We start from the raw sequence: 18,180 nt of genomic DNA on the forward strand, positions 1-18,180 counted from the left end.
TGCTGGAGCCTACCAGGTCGAAGGCAATTCTGGATCAGGTGTGCACCGAACCGGATTTGATCAGGGTCCTTGAAGTAAAGGAGCCATTTAGAGGTAGTGACCATAATATGATAAATTTTAATCTGCAATTTGAGAGAGAGAAGGGAGAATCGAAAGTGTCAGTATTGCAGTTGAACAAAGGGAACTATGGAGCTATGAGGGAGGAGCTGCCCAAAGTTCAATGGTTCAATACATTAGCAGGGATGGCAGTGGAACAACAATGGTAGGTATTTTTGGATAAAATGCAGAACATGCAGGATCAGTTCATTCCAAAGAGGAAGAAAGATCCTCAGGGGAGGCAAAGGCTGCTGTGGCTGATGAGGGAAGTTAAGGACTGTATAAAGATAAAAGAGAAGTATAACATAGCAAAGATGAGTGAGAAGCTGGAGGACTGGGAAACTTTTAAAGAGCAACAGAGGATAACTAAAAAGGTAATACGTGGAGTAAAAATGAGGTACGAAGGCAAACTGGCCAAAAATATAAAGGAGGATAGTAAAAGCTTTTTTAGGTATGTGAAAAGAAAAACAAAATGGTTAAGACTAAAATTGGGCCATTGAAGACAGAAACAGGTGAATTTATTATGGGGAACAAGGAAATGGCAGAAGAGTTGAATAGGTACTTTGGATCTGTCTTCACTGGGGACGACACAAGCAAACTCCCAGAGGTAATAGTGGCTGAAGGACCCAGGGTAAATGGATGAACTGAAGGGAGTTTATATTAGGCAGGAAATGGTGTTGGAGAGACTGTTCGGTCTGAAGGCTGATAAGTCCCTGGGACCTGATGGTCTACATCCCAGGGTACTTAAGGAGGTGACTCTAGAAATCGTGGATGCATTGGTAATCATTTTCCAATGTTCTATTGATTCAGGATCAGTTCCTGCAGATTGGAGGGTGGCTAATGTTGTCCCACTTTTCAAGAAAGAAGTGAGAGAGAAAACAAGGAATTATAGCCTGGTTAGCCTGACATCAGTGGTGGGAAAGATGCTTGAGACAATTATAAAAGATGAAATTATGACTCATTTGAATAGCAGTAACAGGATAGGTCAGAGTCAGCATGGATTTACGAAGAGGAAATCGTGCTTGACTAATCTTCTGGAAATGTTTGAGGATGTAACTATGAAAATGGACAAGGGAGGGCCAGTGGATGTAGTGTACCTGGACTTTCAGAAAGCCTTTACTAAAGTCCCACTAAGGAGATTAGTGAGCAAACTTAGGGCACATGACATTGGACGCAAAATACTGACTTGGATTGAAAATTGGCTGGCTGACAGGAAGCAAAGAGTAGTGATAAACGGCTCCCTTCTGGAATGACAGGCGGTGACCAGTGGGGTACCACAAAATTCGGTGCTGGGACCACAGCTGTTTACAATATAATTAATGATATAAATGAAGGCATTAAAAGTAATGTTAGCAAATATTCTGGTGACACAAAGCTGGGTGGCAGGGCGAAATATGAGGAGGATGCTATGACAATACAGGGTGACTGGGACAGACTAGGTGAGTGGACGGATAGATGGCAGATTCAGTTTAATGTGGATAAATGTGTGGTTATCCACCTTGGTGGCAAGAACAAGAAGGCAGATTACTTTCTAAATGGAGCTGAAAATGTGTTGCTGGAAAAGCGCAGCAGGTCAGGCAGCATCCAAGGAGCAGAAGAATCATTCATTCCTGAAGAAGGGCTCATGCCTGAAACGTCGATTCTCCTGCTCCTTGGATGCTGCCTGACCTGCTGCGCTTTTCCAGCAACACATTTTCAGCTCTGATCTCCAGCATGTGCAGTCCTCACTTTCTCCTACTTTCTAAATGGGGCCAAATTAGGTAAAGGGGAAGTACAATGAGATCAAGGTGTTCTTGTATGTCAGTTAATGAAGGTAAGCATGCAGGTACAGCAGGCAGTGAAAAAAGCTAATGGCATGCTGGCCTTCATAACAAGAGGAATTGAGTATAGAAGCAAAGAGGTCCTTCTGCAGCTGTACAGGGCCCTGGTGAGACTGTACCTGAACTATTGTGTGCAGTTTTGGTCTCCAAATTTGAAGAAGGACATTCTGGCTATTGAGGGAGTGCAACATAGGTTCACGAGGTATATTCCTGGAATGGCGGGACTATCATATGTTGAAAGATTGGAGCGACTGGGCTTGTATACACTTGAGTTTAGAAGGATGAGAGGGGATCTGATTGAGACGTATAAAATTATTAAAGGATTGGACACTCTGGAGGCAGGAAGCATGTTTCCACTGATGGATGAGTCCCGAACCAGAGGACACAGTTTAAAAATAAGGGGTAGGCCATTTAGAACAGAGTTGAGGAGAAACCTCTTCACCCAGAGAGTGGTGGATATATGGAATGCTCTGCCCCAGAAGGCAGTGGAGGCCAAGTCTCTGGATACTTTCAAGAAAGAGATGGCTAGAGCTCTTAAAAAATAGTGGAATCAAGGGTTGTGGGGATATGGCAGGAACAGGATACTGATTGTGGATGATCAGCCATGATCATAATGAATGGTGGTGCAGGCTCGAGGGTTCAAATGGCCTATTCCTGCACCTATTGTCTATTGTCATTGCCTGGCATTTGTGTCGCATGAATGTTACTTGCCATTTGTCAGCCCAAGCTTGGATATTATCCAGGTCTGCTGTATGTGGACATGTACTGATTCAGTATCTGAGGAGTTGTGAATGGTGGTGTACTCTCTCGAATCAATATTGAACATCCACACTTCTGACCTTAAGAGGAAACACTGGCGTATTGGTAGTGTCACTGCACTATTCATCTAGAGCCCCAGATTTATATTCACGATAACCGATGTATAATTTGAATTCAATAAAAATCTGGAATTTTATAAATAACTAGCCAAATGGGAAACCATGTAACCATTGCCAATTGTTTTAAAAACCTATCTGGTTCACTTATGTCCTTCCTTGCTCTGTGTGATGATGCTATGGCTTTAAGAGATTATTTTGTCCTGTATTTTTTCAAAGAGAGGTTATAAGGCAGTCTACCAGAGCCACTAGAGCAAACAGCTTGAGAAGCCTTGTTTTGTTTTACAGTTGGAACAATAGAAGCAGCCTGGCTGAGTGTAGCCATCTCTCATACACCAGAGTTTCTAGTCTATTTTGACGTTTAGCATTAAGCAGTTGCTGTTGTGGGCTTAAAGAAGTGGAAGCTATTTTCCCCTCTCTTAATTACAATCAAAAGCTGGGGTTCCCTTCTTAGGCTGCTGGATTGCATGAAATTGAAATTTTTTCTGAAATTACCTTTTTGCCAAAGGGTGTGTCGATTGGATATTACTATATTGGAACAGTTAATTACTGTATCCATTATTCTGTTAAGTTTTCCAAGAGGGTTAAGCTCTCCTTTCTTGTGTTGCACTTTTGTTACCTTTAACCATTTGTCTTTAAAATAAGATAAAAGTTCGGGTCAAGGTTACCTTCTTCAAATATTTTGAGGGGGTTGGACCTGGACCATAACATCTGACCCAACATGTGACTCCAGACCCACAACAACATGATTGACACTTAACTGACCTTTGTTTAGGGCAGTAAACACTGGCTTAGTCAGTGATGCTGACATTTTGTGAACTAATTTGAACATAAAATGATGGAGCAGAGGTTATTACTAAAGCAGCTGAAGTTGGTTGGTCCTAGGTGTGGAAGTAGTAAGAACTTGACATACTGCTGCATGATGGGATACTTGATGAAAGTAAAAAGTGACCTGGCTCTCAGGTTTATAGCTGTGATGGAAAAATACTGCCGGAAATAAAGACTGAGGTTGTGTAATTATTTTTTGACAAAATCTAAAGAGTGTATCTTAAGCTCGTCAGTGTCTCTGTCCTTGAGCAACATTGAGAACAAAGGGAGTAGCATCTGAATACCTTTGTTTATCTTGAATTATTGCATTCAACATTACTTGAGTGTGGAATAAATCTAAGTAAATCAAGTAAAGTTGTTTGTATCATTGTACAAATACAGGCTGATGTTCAACTCGGCAGAGCGCTGTGAGACAGTGAAGACTGGCAGCCTCTCTGTGGGTTCACAAAAAAAAAGCTTCTTGAAACAAGTTTTGAATTCTCAGACTAAGCAATTACCTCAACACCAGGTCACTGACCTGAAGAACCCCTGAGATTGAGATAATCGATGTCCAACAAACACAACCACTTTCCTTGTGCCAGGTATGATTCAAAGCAGCAGGGGGCTTTCTGTCTGATCCCATGGACTTCAATTTAACAAAGTCTGCTAAAGTCAGTCAGGTGTTGCCTTGATACCGTGTCACTCTCACCTCACGTTTGAAGTTTAAAATTTTCTAACCTCTTTTAGAGCAAAGGTTCAATGAGTCTGGCATGAGTGGCTCCAATAGAAACCAAACTGCACATCAGTGAGCAAGTTAGTACGGTTCTGCCATCACTTGATAGCATTTTTGAAGGCCCGTTCTGTCATATTGCTGATGATTAAAATTGGCTCAGTTGGATTTGGCCTACTTTTTGTAGGTGGCACATATGTGGGCAATTTTCCACACAGTAAGCATTACACCTGTACTGGAACAAAGGGCACAGCTAACCCTAGGTTGTAGATTTGATCACTACAGCTGGGATGTTGTAAGGCCCCAGACCCTTTGCTGTTTTCACTGCACTCTAGAATTCCTTAATATCAGGTTAAATGATTTCAGTTGCCAAGCGCCAGGCTTCTGTGATGATGGGGACCATTGGAAGAGGTTGAGATGGATCATCCATTGAGTACATCTGGCTGAAGATTGTTACGAATGCTTCAGCCTTATGTGTTTTGCACTGAAGTAATGGATTATCCTGTCATTGAGGATGGGGATATCTATGGAGCTTCCTCCTCCAGTCAGTTGTTGAACTGGCCAGCACCATTCAAGACCAGATGGGGTGAGAATTTAGATCTGACTTGATAATGTGTAGAGTGCTTAACTCTCTTCATAGCATGCACTTTCTGCTGGTTAGTGTGCATTCAGCTCTGCATTGAACTTCAATGGGTTGACTTCTCAGTTTCACATAGGCCTAGCACTGTTCCCAGCATGATCTCCTGCACGCTTAATTGATCTTATCCTTAGAAGACAATACATGGCTTGGAAAGGGTGGACGCTAGGAAATTGTTTCCGTTAGGTGAGGAGACTAGGACCCGTGGACACAGCCTTAGAATTAGAGGGGGTAAATTCAGAACAGAAATGCGGAGACATTTCTTCCACTAGAGAGTGGTGGGCCTGTGGAATTCATTGCCGCAGAGTGCAGTGGAGGCTGGGACGCTAAATGTCTTCAAGGCAGAGATTGATAAATTCTTGATGACACAAGGAATTAAGGGCTATGGGGAGGATGTGGGTAAGTGGAGTTGAAATGCCCATCAGCCATGATTGAATGGTGGAGTGGACTCGATGGGCCAAATGGCCTTACTTCCACTTCTATGTCTTATGGTCTTATGATCTCTTAGCTTGATGGTATGTGTGTGTGTGGTATGTTGGCCATGAAGCCACAAATTGTGGCCACATAGAATTCTGCTAGTGAAGAATGTCCAGTTTTGAGCTGCTCAGCCTGAAACCTATACCATTTATTGAAATTTTGTGCCATACACCACAAATGGGGAAGGATGGGGGTTGTGGTGTGCCCCTTAATGTGAGCATAGTCTTCTCTCCATAAGGGCTGTGCATTGGTCACTCTTGCCATCACTGTCATAGCCAGATGCGTCTGTGACAGGTAGATTAGTGAAGATAAGCAGGATATTCCCTCTTGTTCATGCTTTAACCACCTGCTGAAGGCCCGGTCTAGTAGATATATCCTCCAGGATTTGATCAACCTGTTTAGAAGTGGTGCAACTCTTAAGATGGATTTTCTCATGTCAGAACACTGAGTAAAAGCACATTGGTGTCATACCATTCTGGATTGGTGAGTACACATGGTGTGGTAGAAAATCCCCAATGTAGTCTAAAAGCCAGGCCTGTGCTCAGTAACTTGCTCTTGAATCCAATATGTTTGAATGCCTATCATTGATAATTTGGTTTTCAAGTCTATCAGGTTTTATGTTAAAAAAAACAATCCATTCAGCTTTTCTTTTTATCCATAATTATTTCTACCCTCATACATAAAAATAAATATCACCAGGGTCTGGTCTCTCATTAGAAAGAGATAATTGATGTTGAGTCTACAGCAGAAACCGAAATTGCTGAAGAAACTCAGCAGGTCTGGCAGTATCTGTGAAGAGAAAAACAGATATGGCTCGTTTTCAGAACATATAGTCATTAGGAAAAGGTGGTAATTATGCTAATGACCAGGGGGTGGAATGAAAAGGAGTGCGTGGGGAGTTGGAGATGGAGCCCACAGAGCGAGAATGATAGTTAGGAGGACAAAGGGAAGGCTGATAGGAAGACAGAGATGGAGATACACTGAGAACCGAGACAATGATGAGGTGAAAATTGATGATGTTGAGTTTAAACCCAAAAATTACTCGAGAAACTCAGCACATTTGGCAGCATCTGTGATAAGAAAGTAGAGTTAACATGCAGATTCTTTTGACTCTTCGTTAGGACTTTGTTGGCAGTTGGGAAAGCATGCTATTTATGCTGAAGACAAAGTTGGGGTTTGGGGAAGGGAAGAGGTGAGTGAATAGAAGCAGATGGAACTCTAAGAGCATCAGAGATATGAAAAAGGATAGGTAAATGTAGTGATGGGAACCAGGTGGACCTCAGTTGACTATGAGATCCGTGATTGAGTTTGTTAACCAGGGCTAATCAGAAAGCCCTGGCTGACCAAAATAACCAGGAGATTAGAATCTCTTCAGCTGAGGACTGACTCTGAGTTGGCTGACCACCAGCCAGTGTTACTGTCCACCAGGAAGTAAAGGGTGATTGGTGATGGGATACTGGGCTTTATGCAGTTATTTCAGTAAACAAGGAGAATACGGATAGCAGGCCAGGACAGGGGAAAAGCTGAATAAATGATAGTAAGAGGTTAGAGTCAAAGAAAATGGGTGAGCTGTGCTGAATACAATTCATATAATGGGATAGTGGGCCTAGGAGTAAGTGAGAATGGGTGACTGTGCTAAGAGCAATCCATGTCATAACAGGGTTATGTGGGGGCAGGTAATAGAACTTGGAAGGATAGAATCCGGCTGTAAGGTTGTTGATGTCAATGTTGAGTTCGAGCTTGACTCAGGTGAAAGCTTCCTGGTGAGTTTGATTAGATTCCCCACGGTGTGGAAACAGGCCCTTCAGCCCAACCAGTCCACACTGTCCCTCTGTCTAATGCACCTAACACTATGGGCAGTTTAACATAGACAATTCACCTGACCAGCACATCTTTAGACTGTGGGAGGAAACTCACGCAGACACAGTGAGAACATGCAAACTCCGCACAGACAGTCGCCTGAGGCTGGAATCGAACCTGGACCCTGGTGCTGTGAGGCAGTAGTGCTAACCACTGGGCCACCATGCTGCTGCTTAAATGCTGCCATCAGGAACATGCTGCCATGCTGTTCCTGCCCGGTTAGGAACCGGGGACCTTTTGCGTGTTAGGCAAATGTGATAATTACTACCATATGATAAACAGCCTTGTTCCTGAAGGCAGTGTTTAAGGGGTGGCACGGTGGCACAGTGGATAGCACTGCTGCCTCACAGCGCCAGAGACCTGGATTCTATTCCCGCCTCAGGCAACGGTCTGTGTGGAGTTTGCATATTCTTCTCAGGTCTGCGTGGGTTTCCTCCGGGTGCTCCGGTTTCCTCCCACAGTCCAAAAATGTGCAGGTCAGGTGAATTGGCCATGCTAAATTGCCCGTAGTGTTAGGTGAAGGGGTAAATGTAGGGGAATGGGTCTCACCCTTACAACGTGCAGCCCTCCAATCCCTCTGCTCCAATCCCAACCTCACCATTAAGCGAACGGATAAAGGGGGCGCAGTGGTAGTCTGGTGCACTGACCTCTACACCGCTGAAGCCAAACGTCAACTCGAGGACACCTCTTCCTACTGCTCCCTCGACCATGACCCCACCCCCAATCACCAAACCATCATTTCCCAGACCATACAGAACCTCATCACCTCAGGAGATCTCCCACCCACAGCTTCCAACCTCATAGTCCGGGAATCCCGCACTGCCCAGTTCTACCTCCTTCCCAAGAGCCACAAGCCAGACCACCCTGGCCGACCCATTGTCTCAGCATGCTCCTGCCCCACTGAACTCATCTCTACCTACCTCGACACTCTCCTATCCCCCCTAGTCCAGGAACTCCCCACATACGTTCGAGACACCACCCACGGCCTCTACCTCCTCCAAGACTTCCATTTCCCCGGCCCCCAACACCTCATCTTCACTATGGATATCCAATCCCTCTACACCTCCATTCGCCATGACCAGGGCCTCCAAGCCCTCCGTTTTTTCCTCTCCAGACGTCCCCAACAGTACCCTTCCACCGACACTCTCATTCGTTTGGCCGAACTGGTGCTCACCCTTAACAATTTCTCCTTTGAATCCTCCCACTTCCTCCAGACCAAAGGGGTAGCCATGGGCACACGTATGGGCCCCAGCTATGCCTGTCTCTTTGTTGGCTACGTAGAGCAGTTGATCTTCCGTAATTACACCGGCACCACTCCCCACCTCTTCCTCCGCTACATTGATGACTGCATCAATTGCAGGTGCTTTCTAAGGATCTTCGGTGAATTTCTGCAGTCCATCCTGTAGATCGTCCACACTGCTGCTACTGAGAGCCAGTGATAGTGGATCGACTGTTTGTAGATGTGATGCCAACCAAGCAGGTTGCTTTGTCCTGGATGGTGTCAAGCTTCTTGAATGTTGTTGGAGCTGCACCCATCCAGGCAAGTGGGGAGTATTCCATCACACTCCTGACTTGAGCCTTGTAGATGATGGACAGACTTTGGGGTGTCAGGATGTGAGTTACTCTCTGGAGTATCTCTAACCTCTGACCTGCTGTTGTAGCCACTGTGTTTAGGTGGTGTGTCAAATTGAGTTTCTGTTTAATGGTAACCTCAAGGATGGTGACAGTGGCAGATTCAGTGATGGCAATACCGTTGAATGTCAAAGGGCAGGGTTAGAGTGTCTCTTATTGGTGATGGTCATTGTCTGACATTTGTGTGGCACAAATGCTACTTGCCACTTGTCAGCCCAATCCTGCATTCTGTCCAGATTTTGTTGCATTTCAGAATGGACTTCTTCAGTATTTGAGGAATCGCGAATGGTGCTGAACACTGTGCAATCATTGTGAACATCCCCACTTCTGACTTTATGAAAAGGGAAGGTCATTGATGAAGCAGCTGAAGATTGTTGGGCCTAGGACACTACCCTGAGGGACTCCTGCAGAGATGTCCTGGAGTTGAGATGACTGACCCTCCAACAAACGCAATCATCTTCCTATGCACCAGGTATGACGCCAGCCAGTAAGAGAAATTGCTCCTGATACCCATTGACTCCAATTTTGTTTGGGTTATTTGATGCCATACTTGGTCAAATGCAGCTTGATGTCAAGGGCTGTCACTCTCACCTCCTCTCTGGAATTCAGCTCTTTTGTCCATGTTTGAACCGTGGCTGTAATGAGATCAGGAGCTGAGTGGTCCTGGCGAAACTCAAACTGGGCGTCACTAAGCAGATTACTGCTGAGCAGATGCTGCTTCATAGCATTGTTGATGACATCTTCCATCACGTGACTGATGATCAAGAGTACTCTAATAGGGTGGTAATTGGTTGGTTTGGAGTTGTCCTGCTTTCTGTGTACAGGACATACCTGAGCAGTTTTCCACATTGTCGGATATATACCAGTGTTGTAACTGTAGAGTCATAGAGTCATAGAGATGTACAGCATGGAAACAGACCCTTTGGTCCAACCTGTCAATGCCGACCAGATATCCCAACCCAATCTAGTCCCACCTGCCAGCATCTGGCCCATATCCCTCCAAACTCTTCCGATTCATATACCCATCCAAATACCTTTTAAATGTTGCAATTGGATCAGAGTCCACCACATCGTTGGCAGCTCATTCCATACACGTACCACCCTCTGCGTGAAAAAGTTGCCCCTTAGGTCTCTTTTATATCTTTCCCCTCTCACCCTAACCCTATGCCCTCTAGTTCTTGACTCCCCGACCCCATGCCCCTTATAATTTTGTCTATTTATCCTACCCATGCCCCTTATAATTTTATAAACCTCTATAAGGTCACCCCTCAGCCTCCGACGCTCCAGGGAAAACAGCCCCAGCCTGTTCAACCTCTCCCTATGGCTCAAATCCTCCAATCCTGGCAGCATCCTTGTAAATCTTTTCTGAACCCTTTCAAGTTTCATAACATCTTTCCGATAGGAAGGAGACCAGAATTGCACGTAATATTCCAACAGTGGCCTAACCAATGTCCTGTACATCCGCAACATGACCTCCCAACTCCTGTACTCGATGCTCTAACCAATAAAGGAAAGCATACTAAACACCTTCTTCACTATCCTATCTATCTGTGACTCCACTTTCAAGGAGCTATGAACCTGCACTCCAAGGTCTCTTTGTTCAGCAACACTCCCTCGAACCTTACCCAAGTCCTGCTAAGATTTGCTTTCCCAAAATGTAGTACCTTGCATTTATCTGAATTAATCTCCATCTGCCACTTCTCAGCCCATTGGCCCATCTGGTCCAGATCCTGTTATAATCTGAGGTAACCCTCTTCACTGTTCCATCTGCAAACTTCCCAACTGTGACCCCACGTTCAAGTCTAAATTGTTAATGTGTCAACCAAACAGCAGGAGGTGCCAACACAGAGCCCTATAGAACACCACCTGAAACAGCTTTCCATTTGTAAGGGCAGCCATTGATCATTCCCTTTCACTTTCTGTCACTGAGCCAATTTTGGATCTAAATTGACACATTTCTCTGTCTCTCATGGGCTTTTATTTTCTGAACCAGTCTGCATGGCGGACTTTGTCAAATGCCTTCCTAAACTCCATGTAGACAACACCCACTGCACAATACCCCTCGATCCTCCTTGTCATGTCCCCAAAGAATCCAGTTAAATTTCTAAGATGTGACTTTCACTAAACAAAGCCATGCTGCTATACCTGATGAGTCCATGTCTTTCTAAGTGACAGTTTATCCAATCTCTTGGGATTAATTCTAACAATTTGCTCACAACCGAAGTGAAGCTGACTGAGCTATAATTGTTTGGCATTACCCTTGTTCCCTTTTAAAATAGTGGAACCACATTTGCATTTCTCCAGTCCTTTGGTACCTCACCTGTGTTTAATGAGGATTGGGAAAATGATCCTCAGAGCATCGTTATTTCCTCCCTAACCTCCTCCAACATCCGAGGGAGCAATCCATCCAGCCCGAGTCGCTTATTCCTAATTTTCAATGATTTCAACTCCTCCAACTCATCCTCCCATTATGATTATTTGGCTGAATATTTCAAATAAGATTGCTCCTCTTGGATTCCTATATCTACATCATCCCTTTCCTTTGTGAATTTGGAGACAAAAACTATTTTAAAATTTTTCGGTTATTTGGGTGCAACTGAGAAATAAGAAAGGGATGATCACTTTATTGGGATTGTATTATAGACCCCCTAATAGTCAGAGGGAAATTGAGAAACAAATTTGTAAGGAGATCTCAGTTATCTGTAAGAATAATAGGGTGGTTATGGCAGGGGATTTTAACTTTCCAAACATAGACTAGGACTGTTATAGTGTTATGGGTTTAGATGGAGAGGAATTTGTTAAGTGTGTACAAGACAATTTTCTGATTCAGTCTGTGGACGTACCTACTAGACAAAACTTGAACTACTGTTGGGTAATAAGGCAGGACAGGTGACTGAGGTGTCAGTGGGGGAGCACTTTGGGGCCAGCGACCATAATTCTGTTAGATTTAAAATAATGATGAAAAAGGGTATACCAGATCTAAAAGTTGAAGTTCTAAATTGGAGAAATTTAGGCTAGAACTTTCGAAAGCTGATTGGGGGCAGATGTTCGCAGGTAAAGGGATGGCTGGAAAATGGGAAGCCTTCAGAAATGAGATAATGAGAATCCAGAGAAAGTATATTCCTGTTGGGGTGAAAGGGAAGGCTGGTAGGTATAGGGAATGCTGGATGACTAAAGAAATTGAGGGTTTGGTTCAGAAAAAGAAGGAAGCATATGTAAATTATTGACAGGATAAATTGAGTGAATCCTTAGAAGAGTATAAAGGAAGTAGGAGTATACTGAAGAGGGAAATCAGGAGGGCAAAAAGGGGACATGAGATAGCTTTGCAAATAGAATTAAGGAGAATCCAAAGAGTTTTTACAAATACATTAAGGACAAAAGGGGAACTAGGGAGAGAATAGGGCCCCTCAAAGATCAGCAAGGTGGCCTTTGTGTGGAGCCGCAGAAAATGGGGGACATACTAAATGAATATTTTGCATCAGTATTTACTGTGGAAAAGGCTATGGAAGATATAGACTACAGGAAAATAGAGGGTGACATTTTGCAAAATGTCCATATTACAGAGGAGGAAGTGTCTTGAAACAGGTAAAGGTGGATAAATCCCCATGACCTGATCAGGTATACCCTAGAACTCTGTGGGAAGCAAGAGAAGTGATTGCTGGGCCTCTTGCTGAGATATTTGTATCAGCGATAGTCATAGGCGAGGTGCCAGAAGACTGGAGGTTGGCTAACGTGGTGCCACTGATTAAGAAGCGTGGTAAGGACAAGCCAGGGAACTATAGACTGGTGAGCCTGACCTCGGTGGTGGGCAAGTTGTTGGAGGGAATCCTGAGGGACAGGGTGTACATGTATTTGGAAAGGCAAGGACTGATTAGGGATAGTCAATATGGCTTTGTGCGTGGGAAATCATGTCTCACAAACTTGATTGAGTTTTTTGAAGAAGTAACAAAGAGGGTTGATGAGGGCAGAGCAATAGATGTGATCTATATGGACTTCAGTTAGGCGTTCGACAAGGTTCCCTATGGGAGACTGAGCAGCAAGGTTAGATCTCATAGAATACAGGGAGAACTCGCCATTTGGACACAGAACTGGCTCAAAAGTAGAAGACAGAGGGTGGTGGTGGAGTGTTGTTTTTCAGACTGAAGTCCTGTGACCAGTGGAGTGCCACAAGGATCGGTGCTGGGTCCTTTACTTTTTGTCATTTACATAAATGATTTGGATGCGAGCATAAGAGGTACAGTTAGTAAGTTTGCAGATGATATCAAAATTGGAGGTGCAGTGGACAGCGAAGAGGGTTACCTCAGATTACAACAGGATCTGGATCAGATGGGCCAATGGACTGAGAAGTGGCAGATGGAGTTTAATTCAGATAAATACGAGGTGCTGCATTTTGGGAAAGCAAATCTTAGCAGGACTTATACATTTAATAGTAAGGTCCTAGGGAGTGTTGCTGAACAAAGAGGCCTTGGAGTGCAAGTTCACAGCTCCTTGAAAGTGGTGTTGCAGGTACAAGAAAAAGGCAGACGGGTTACAGTCAGGGGACAGAAAGGGAACTGGCCGGCAGTGCAAGGATCCCCTGTGGCCATTCCCCTCAACAATAAGTGTACCGTCTTGGGGGGGATGACTTACCAGGGCAAAGCAGTGGGGCACAGGGCTCTGGCACAGAGTCTGTCCCTGCTGCTCAGAAGGGAAGGGGCAAGAGGAGCAGAGCAGTAGTCATTGGGGACTCCATAGTTAGGGGACAGATAGGAGGTTCTGTTGGGGACAAGAGAGACTCACGGTTGGTGTGTTGCCTCCCAGGTGCCAGGGTTCATGATGTCTCTGATCGTGTTTTTGGGATCCTTAAGGGGGAGGGGGAGCAGACCCAAGTTGTGGTCCAATAGGCACCAATGACATAGGTAAGAAGAGAGAGGGGGATTTAAGGCAGAAATTCAGGGAGCTAGGATGGAAGCTTAGAGCTAGGACAAACAGAGTTGTTGTTTCTGGTTTGGTGCCCGTGCCACATGCTGGTGAGGCAAGAATAGGGAGAGACAGGAGTTGAACACTTGGCTACAGGGATGGTGCAGGAGGGAGGATTTTGGATTCTTGGATAATTGGGGCTCTTTCTGGGGTAGGTGGGACCTCGACAAGCAGGATGGTCTTCATCTGAACCAGAGGGGTACCAATATCCTGGGGGGACATTCACTAAGTCTATTGGGGTGGGTTTAAACTAATCCAGCAGGGGGATGGGAACCAAAATTGTAGTTCGAGTATAGAAAAGGTTGAGAGTAGGGCGGTCCAAAATCAAGTTTTAGGGACACAAGATGGCACTGGCAAGCAAGAAGTTGGTTTGAAGCGTGTCTACTTCAACGCCAGGAGCATCTGGAATAAGGTGGGTGAACTTGCAGCATGGGTTGGTACCTGGGACTTCGATGTTGTGGCCATTTCGGGGACATGGATAGAGCAGGGACAGGAATGGTTGTTGCAGGTTCCAGGATTTAGATGTTTCAGTAAGAACGGAGAAGATGGTAAAAGAGGGGGAGGTGTGACATTGTTGGTCAAGGACAGTATTACAGTTGCAGAAAGGATGTTTGGGGACTCATCAACTGAGGTAGTATGGGCTGAGGTTAGAAACAGGAAAGGAGAGGTCACTCGGTTGGGAGTTTTCTATAGGCCTCCAAATAGTTCCAGAGATGTAGAGCTGAAAATGTGCTGCTGGAAAAGCCCAGCAGGTCAGGCAGCATCCAAGGAGCAGGAGAATCGACGTTTTGGGCATGAGCCCTTCTTCAGGAATGAGGAAAGTGTGTCCAGCAGGCTAAGGTAAAAGGTATCTTAGCCTGCTGGACACACTTTCCTCATTCCTGAGGAAGGGCTCATGCCCAAAACATCGATTCTCCTGCTCCTTGGATGCTGCCTGACCTGCTGGGCTTTTCCAGCAACACATTTTCAGCTCTGATCTCCAGCATCTGCAGTCCTCACTTTCTCCCCAGAGATGTAGAGGAAAGGAGAGCAAAAATGATTCTCGATAGGAGTGAGAGAGACAGGGTAGTTGTCATGGGGGACTTCAACTTTCCAAATATTAACTGAGAACACTATAGTATGAGTGCTATAGATGGGCCAGTTTTTGTCCAGTGTGTGCAAGAAGGTTTCCTGACACAGTATATCGACAGGCCAACAAGGGACAAAGACACATTAGACTTGGTACTGGGTAATGAGCCCGGCCACGTGTTAGACTTGGAAGTAGGTGAGCACTTTGGTGATAACGATCACAATTCTGTCAGGTTTACTTTAGTGATAGAAAGAGACAGGTGTATACCACTGGACAAGAATTACAGCTGGGGGAAAGGCAATTACGATGCGATTAGGCAAGATTTAGGAAGCATAGGATGGGGAAGGAAACTGCAGGGGATGGGCACATTAGAAATGTGGAGCTTATTCAAGGAAAAGCTCCTGAGTGTCCTAGATAAGTATGTACCTGTCAGGCAGGGAGGAAGCTGTAGAGTGTGGGAGCCGTGGTTTACGAAGGAAGTGGAATCTCTGGTCAAGAGGAAGAAGAAGGCTTATGTTAGGATGAGATGTGAAGGCTCAGTTAGGGCGCTTGAGGATTATAAGGTAGCCAGGAAGGACCTAAAGAGAGAGCTCAGAAGAGCCAGGAGGAGACATGGGAAGTTGTTGGCGGATAGGATCAGGGTAAACCCTCAGGCTTTCTATAGGTATTTAAGGAATATAAGAATGACGAGAGTAAGATTAGGGCCAATCAAGGATAGTAGTGGGAAGTTGTGTGTGGAGTCAGAGGAGATGGGGGAAGCACTAAATGGATATTTTTTGACAGTATTCACTCTAGAAAACGATAATGTTGTTGAGGAGAATACTGAGATACAGGCTACTAGACTAGGTGGGATTGAGGTTCACAAGGAAGACGTATTAGAAATCCTGCAGAGTGTGAAAATAGATAAGTCCCCTGGGCCGGATGGGATTTATCCTCGGATTCTCTGGGAAGCCAGGGAGGAGATTGCCAAGCCTTTGACATTGATCTTTAAATTGTCATTGTCTACAGGAATAGTGCCAGAAGGCTGGAGGATAGCAAATGTGGTTCCCCTGTTCAAGAAGGGGAGTAGAGACAACCCTGGTAATTATAGACCAGTGAGCCTTACTTCAGTTGTTGGTAAAGTATTGGAAAAGGTTATAAGAGTTAGCATTTATAATCATCTAGAAAAGAATAATTTGATTAGGGATAGTCTGCACGGTTTTGTGAAGGGTAGGTCGTGCCTCACAAACCTTATTGAGTTCTTTGAGAAGGTGACCAAACAGGTAGATGAGAGTAAACCGGTTGATGTGGTGTATATGGATTTTAGCAAGGTGTTTGATAAGGTTCCCCACAGTAGGCTATTGTACAGAATGTGGAGGACTGGGATTGTGGGAGATATAGCAGTTTAGATCAGTAATTGGCTTGCTGAAAGAAGACAGAGGGGGGTGGTTGATGGGAAATGTTCATTCATGGGTCCAGTTACTAGTGGTGTACAGCAAGGGTCAGTGTTAGGTCCACTGCTGTTCGTCATTTTTATAAACGACCTGGATGAGGGCGTAGAAGAGTCTGTTAGTAAATTTGCAGACGACACTAAGGTCAGTGGAATTGTGGATAGGGACAAAGAATGTTATAGGCTACAGAGAGACATAGATAAGCTCAAGAGCTGGGCTGAGAGTTGGCAAATGGAGTTTAATGCAGACTTGTGTGACGTGATTCACTTTGGTCAGAGTAACTGGAATGCAAAATACTGGGCTAATGGTAAGATTCTTGGTAGTGTAGATGAGCAGAGAGATCTAGGTACACAGACCCTTGAAAGTTGTCACCCAGGTTGACAGGGTTGTTAAGGAGGCATACAGTGTTTTAGCTTTTATTAATAGAGGGATTGAGTTCTGAAACCATGGGGTTATGCTGCAGCTATACAAAACTCTAGTGCAGTCGCACTTGGAGTATTGTGTACAGTTCTGGTCACCACATTATAAGAAGGATGTGGAAGCTTTAGATAGGGTGCAGAGGAGATTTACTAGGATGTTGCCTGGTATGGAGGGGTGGTCTTACAAGTAAAGGCTGAGGGACTTGAGGCTGTTTTCGTTAGAGAGAAGAAGGTTGAGAGGTGACTTAATAGAGACATATAAGATAATCAGAGGGTTAGATAGGGTGGACAGGGACAGCCTTTTTCCAAGAATGGGGACAGCGAGCACGAGGGGGCATAGCTTTAAATTGAGGGGTGATAGATATAGGACAGATGTCAGAGGTAGTTTCTTTACTCAGAGAGTAGCAAGGGTATGGAATGCTTTGCCTGCAACGGTAGTAGATTTGCCAACTTTAAGTACAGTTAAGTCGTCATTGGACAAGTATATGAACGTACATGGAATAGTGTAAGTTAGATGGGCTTCATATTGGTATGACAGGTCGGCGCAACATCGATGGCCGAAGGGCCTGTACTGCGCTGTAATGTTCTATGTTCTATAGGATAGTGAAGAAGGCGTTTGGTATGCTTTCCTTTATTGGTCAGAGTATTGAGTACAGGAGTTGTGAGGTCATGTTGTGGCTGTACAGGTCATTGGTTAGGCCACTGTTGGACTATTGCGTGCAATTTCAGTCTCCTTCCTAACGGAAAGATGTTGTGAAACGTGAAAGGGTTCAGAAAAGATTGACAAGGATGTTGCCAGGGTTGGAGGATTTGAGCTATGGGGAGAGGCTGAACAGGCTGGGTCTGTTTTCCCTGGAACGTCGGAGGCTGAGGGCTGACCTTATAGAGGTTTACAAAATTATGAGGGGCATTGATAGGGTAAATAGGCAAAGTCTTTTCCCTGGGGTCGGCGAATCCAGAATAGAGGGCATAGGTTTAGGGTGAGAGGGGAAAGATATAAAAGAGACCTTAGGGGCAACATTTTCACGCAGAGGGTGGTACGTGTATGGAATGAGCTGCCAGAGGAAGTGGTGGAGTCTGGTACAATTGCATCATTTCAGAGGCATTTGGATGGGTATATGAATAGAAAGGGTGCAGGATAATGGGCCGGGTGCTGGCAGGTGGGACTAGATTGGGCTGAGATATCTGTTCGACATGGATGGGTTGGACCGAAGGGTCTGTTTCCATGCTGTACATATCTATGACTCTATGACTCAATGACACTGCATGGACTCATACAGATACACAGCACAAAAACAAATCCTTCGGTCCAACTCAACCATGCCAACCAGATATCTTAAATAAATCTGGCCTTATTTGCCAGCACTTG

The sequence above is a fragment of the Chiloscyllium punctatum genome, chromosome 3 (assembly GCF_047496795.1).
Source record: "Chiloscyllium punctatum isolate Juve2018m chromosome 3, sChiPun1.3, whole genome shotgun sequence".
Taxonomy (NCBI): Eukaryota; Metazoa; Chordata; class Chondrichthyes; order Orectolobiformes; family Hemiscylliidae; genus Chiloscyllium; species Chiloscyllium punctatum.